The sequence below is a fragment of the Phascolarctos cinereus genome, unplaced genomic scaffold, assembly GCF_003287225.1.
Source record: "Phascolarctos cinereus isolate Bilbo 61053 unplaced genomic scaffold, phaCin_HiC Scaffold_5;HRSCAF=322, whole genome shotgun sequence".
Taxonomy (NCBI): Eukaryota; Metazoa; Chordata; class Mammalia; order Diprotodontia; family Phascolarctidae; genus Phascolarctos; species Phascolarctos cinereus.
This window is the reverse complement of record NW_027555958.1, coordinates 5983778-5989018: the sequence shown is the minus strand read 5'-3', so window position 1 is coordinate 5989018 and position 5241 is coordinate 5983778. Positions and strand designations below refer to the sequence as shown.

The 5241-nt window shown below is 48.0% G+C and overlaps 1 long non-coding RNA gene across 2 annotated transcripts; it reads left to right on the top strand.

Annotated features, from left to right (window-relative positions):
• Positions 1-686: 686 nt before the first annotated feature.
• On the top strand, positions 687-3645 carry LOC110199891 (uncharacterized). Of its 2 annotated transcripts, XR_013486766.1 has the most exons (3): positions 687-728; positions 2680-2784; positions 2860-3645. It is a non-coding gene; the product is annotated as an uncharacterized LOC110199891 (long non-coding RNA). The 2 variants fall into 2 exon arrangements; XR_002322072.2 differs by lacking the exon at positions 687-728 and having other exon boundaries at positions 1684-2784.
• Positions 3646-5241: the final 1596 nt, after the last annotated feature.

Genomic DNA, 5241 nt, shown 5'->3' with positions numbered 1-5241 from the left:
TTATAGCCCTTTGGGCCTAGCTTCAAATTTCTCTCCAGAATGGTTGGATCAATTCACAACTCCACTAACAACGCAGTACTGTCCCAGTTTTCACACATCCCCTCGGACATTTATCATTTTCCTTTCTTGTCATATTAGCCAATCTGATGGGTGTGAGGTAGTACTTCAGAGCTGTTTTAATTTTCCTTTTGTTCTAATCAATAGTATCTATGCCCTTTCTTACGTGCAGTTAAGGATATGTTTGCTTCACAGAGGTTTGTACCTGGAAGGGTGGCATGGTGTGTGCTCTGAAGCTAGTTACCCACCCTGATTCCCACTGACGAGTTAGGTCCCCAGTATAAGACTGGCTCTATCTCCTTTCAGTGTTCTAGTGTCTTTGTCTTTGTCCTTGTGTTGGGAGCAGTTCAGTTCAAATCCTCCTTCAGACACTCATTAGCTGTGGCACCACAGACTGACGAGTCACTTTGATCCTGAGACTCAGTTTTCTCAACTGTAAATTGGAATCTGCAGCCCCTGCCCCCCCCCACTTGTTATGAGGCTAAGAGGATGTATCCAAAGTACTTTGGTTTTAAACCATTAAACAAGGTCTATTGTTTTGTTTTGTTTTTTTCCTGGAAATTTCAAAAATCTGACTGTCAGAGCTGGAAACGCCCATTTCTTGGAATTGCTGGCTATTCACCTGTGCTCAAAGGCAGAAGACGGTGGCCAAGAACTCAGACCAGCCCTGGGTAAGTGCAGCTTTTGCCGCCATGTGCTTGGGGGTGCCATTGGTCCTGGGGGTGGGGGGAGGCCCCCCCATCTTGCTATAGTTTCAAAAAGAGAAGACTTCCCACTTAGATATTGTTGCCATCGTTCAGCTGTTTTCAGTTGTGTCTAACTCTCCGTGATCCCCTTTGGGGTTCTCTTGCAAAGATACTCAAGTGGTCGGCCATTTCCTTCTGCAGATGGGGAAACTGAGGCAAGCAGAGTGAAGTGACTTGCCTACAGTCACACAGCTAAGTGTCTGAGGCCAGATTTGAGATCCCGATCGCGAGTCCTCCTGACTCCCGGCCCAGTGCTCCGCGCACTATTGCGCCCCTAGCGGCCTTCGAGGTCCTCTCATAGTCCACCGAGTGGGTAGAGTTCCTCTCGGCCCAGTTTCTGCGGCTTCCTTTAAGGCTCAGCTCCAGCCCAGCACGTGCAGGGGTCTTGCCCATCCCCCGGGATCCCTCGGAGAGTACCCGCACCTTCTCTATGGAACTGGCTCCTCTTGACCTTTATAGACTCCCCCATAAGAGCAGAGCTCCCTCGAGGCAGGGACTAGCTTCTCCTTCCTATCCCCAGCACTTAGTGTGGGGTCTGGCGCACAGGAGGCGCTTAATAAACGGCTATTCATTAGCTGGCCTCTGAGGCCAGTCATATCCAAGGCAGCCCCACCACCAGAAATCAGCCAGGAGCTGCGGCGTCATCTCAGCCAGGCGAAAACAGTGGGGTCCTGCGGCGGAGGAGCGGAGCGCGAGCCTGGCGGCGCCGTGGGACCGACCCTGGTCCGGCACATCGAGCCCTCCCCGAGCCCTGTTACCCCTGGCCGCAAGGCGAAGGAGACTCACAGGCGCGGGCGCTTGAAGGATTTCCTACGAAACGGAAATAGCTGGGGTGGGGCGGGGGTGTAGGGAGGTTGGGGTTGGGGTGGGGGGTGGCTTGTGAGCCGCCTCCAGGCCTCCTTGTCCGGTGAGTTTATGGAGCGTAGGGAGGAGGAAGAGGCTCTTTCCCCCGCCGGGCTAAAGCTGAGGCGCCTGGAACATCCCCAGGAGCCTCCAGAGCTTTTGAGGGGAACGGCCTGGGGTGGAGGCTGTTCGGCGAACTTCTGGGCCTTTCAGGGGATGAGCACAAGCATCTGCGGCCTCCCCCCTCCTCCATGCCCTGAGCTGACGGTGCTTTTAAAGTGTCCCGGGGAGCATGGCTGCTGGCCAGGATCTCTGCACCAAGGGGAGGGGCCGGGAGTGGGGCTCTGTGACTTCTCCGCACCCTGTGCTTGGGGAAGTGCCCCCTCCTCTCTGACTAGGACTGTAGGACAGGGCCAAGGGATAGAAAAGCTCTGGAACTGGAAGGGGTACCAAAGGTCCTTTGGTCCAAGAGGAAACTGCGGTCCACACAGGAGAAATGATCTGGAAAAGGTCACAGCGAGTTCTAGAGCCGGAAGAGATCTTTGCTCTCAAACAACTCAACCCCTTCATTTGACAGATGAGGAAACCGAGGCCAGACATCTCTGGATAAGGACCTGGAGCTCTAGAGCAAGAAGGGACCTTTCAGAGTTGGAGAGTCAAACAGGAAGGAAATGTCAAAGTCGGGGTTCAAACCGTGTTCTGTGACTCCAGACCCAGCAGGAAAATCACACTGAACGATCCCAGGCCAGACAAAGCTTTGGGTTATTTCGCATTTGCTGATGTAAAAACAAAACTTTTTTTTTCATTTTTGGATTTTTTCCAGCTAGATGAAGTTAAATTTTAATGTGCAGGCCTGCGCGCACACACACAGACACACACACACACAGACACACACAGACACAGACACACACAGACACAGACACACACGCACACACACACACACACAGACACACACACAGACACACACACACACACACACACACACACTGCTCTGTACTCCTCATCACCTGTCAATATTCCTGTCCTTACCCAGCGAGCGCCATGCCTGGGAGCCAGCCTCCGCATGCTTCTTTCTGCCTGAAGTTCTCCCTGATTCACAGCAGCTGGCAGCATTGACTCAGTGAAATCCCCATCCCTGGTGAGCTCCTCTTCTCGAGGTGGGGAGAGGGTGGGCTGGTTTCTGATTCTCTCTTGACATTCCTCTCCTCTGCAGATAAACAGAAAGACTGAGCTCCTGTGAAGTGACAGGATCAGATCTAAGCAAAACAGAAACCAACCTTCAAAGAGCTAAGATGCGGCTGCCACCTCCCCCTCCCAGCCCCAGGCCCCCAAAGTCTGAGATGCTGTGAAGTGATGGATGCTGTACTGGACTGGGAATCAGGAAGACCCAGGTTCAAATCCTGCCTGGACATTTCATAACTATGTGACTCACTTAACTTGTCCAAGCCTCAGTTTCCTCATCTGTAAAATGGATTCCATTGCATTTGTACCCCTTTACTTGTGGGCTGTTTGTGAGAATTGGAGGAGACAGTGTCCTTAAGGTGCTCTCCAAATGCCAGTTAGTATTAAGGAGAGACAGTGGAATCCTTTTGGGCATGAGACTTCCCAGCCCCTTTCCCCCCATGCAGGAGAACTGCCAGGGATGAATTAATGCAGACTCTGCATGCAAGCTTCATTTGTTCACCAGAGCTGAGGACTGAGCAATATGCAGAAACCCAGCCTGGAGACAAAGGCCTGATTGCCACTGGAAATCCCTTCTCTGCCTGCAATCCCAGGGCTGACTAGTTCTGCACTATTGTGAGAAGATCTTATATTGTCCTGGTGAGGTGAAGCCCCAGTTATGCAAAGGGCAGAATGAAAGAGCTGTGGGTGTGAGGTTACAGATCCCATCTGGGCTCTGGATTTCAATCCTCAAAGTAAATAAAAGGGGGCATCACGATAATTCTTCATAGCTTCGAACAGTTCTATTTTCCTTAAAAATAAATTCTAATAGATTTTATTGATACCTTCTGTTTTATCTACCTAGATTTCCTTCTGTATAAATTGCCCTCCCTTCATCCAGACAGCTATCCCTTACAACAAAGGAAAATCAACATAAAAAAAAAGGAGGAGGAGAAGAAGGATCAGCAAAACAATTAAACATTGAAAAAAACCCCTTTCCTTATAAGCAACATTATGCATTTGTGGAACTCTCCCACCATCCACGGGCGTGGGAGCGCACTCGCGCGCACACACACACACACACACACACACACACACACACACACAGTGCTATAACTATGTTGGTATATATGGAGGTTTTCTTTTTTTGTCAGGGACATCCTTGAGGTATATGCCTAAAAGCGGAATCTCAAGGTCAAAGGGTATGGGTATTTCAGCCACTTTATTAGGATAATTTAAAATTGCTTTCCAGAATGGTTTTCTAATTCACAGCTCCACCCACTATACACAAGTGTGTCTGTCTTTCCACAATCCCTCCAACATTGACTATCCTCATCTCTTATCATCTTGGCTAATTTGCCACTTAGGAGGTGAAATTTCAAGGATGACTTGATTTGCACTTCTATTATTAGTGATTTGGAGCATCCTTTCATGTGGTTGCTAATAGTATGTAAATCTTCACTTAAGAAGTATTTTCTGCCAGCTTGTACAGCATAGATCCCTGTAATCCTGAAACCAAGGAGGCAGAGGCTAGCGAATCTTTCAAGCTCAGGTGTTCTGAATTGCAGTGGCTGATGCCAAGTGGATGTCCACACTACATTTGATGTTAGCTCAGTGAGTTCCCAGGGAACAGGGTGCCACCAGGTTCTCTGGGGAGAGGAGAACTAACCCAGATTAGAAACTGAGCATGTCAGAACTCCTGTGTCAACATTATTGAGCTAAGAGTAGCCCCTACATTTCCAGACTGGGGAAAATGGTGAGAACTGGTCTTAAACAAACAAACAAAAACAAAAACAAAAAAAGAAAAAGAAAAACAAAGAAATGATTGCTCACAGCCTTTGGCCACTTATCTGTGGGAGAATGGCATTTGATTTTATGTATTTGATTTTTTTCCATCTCTATATCTTGGATGTGAAAGATATTTAATATAAAGATTGTTCCCTGGTGTATTGTTTTATTCTAGATTCATTAATTTTGTTTGTGCAGCAACTTTTCAATTTTGTGCCATCAAAATGATCTAGTTCATCTTTTGCAATTGTCTCTATCCCTTGTTTGGTTAAGAGTTCATCTCCTCCCCATAACTGGAAAAGCTATGTGGTCTGCTTCCCTTCCAATTTTCTTTTTTCAAACATTTTTTTTCCTCTTCTAACAGTACAATCTTGAAAATTCAGATCACATTTCTATTTTGAATTTATTACGGAATATGATATAAAATATTGGTCTAAGCCTAATTTCTGCCATATACACACAAATACACACATACACCCCCCCCCCCCAATGGACCAGGATGGGACACTAACCACCAGGGAAGTGAGGAAAGGCTACGTGGTCTTTAAGCCCTTTGAGAGCTGGGGCTCTTCTGCCTTCCCTTGTATCCTCAGCACTCAGAGTGTTTAGCACACGGTAGGTCATTAATTGGTGTTAGTTGACTGTC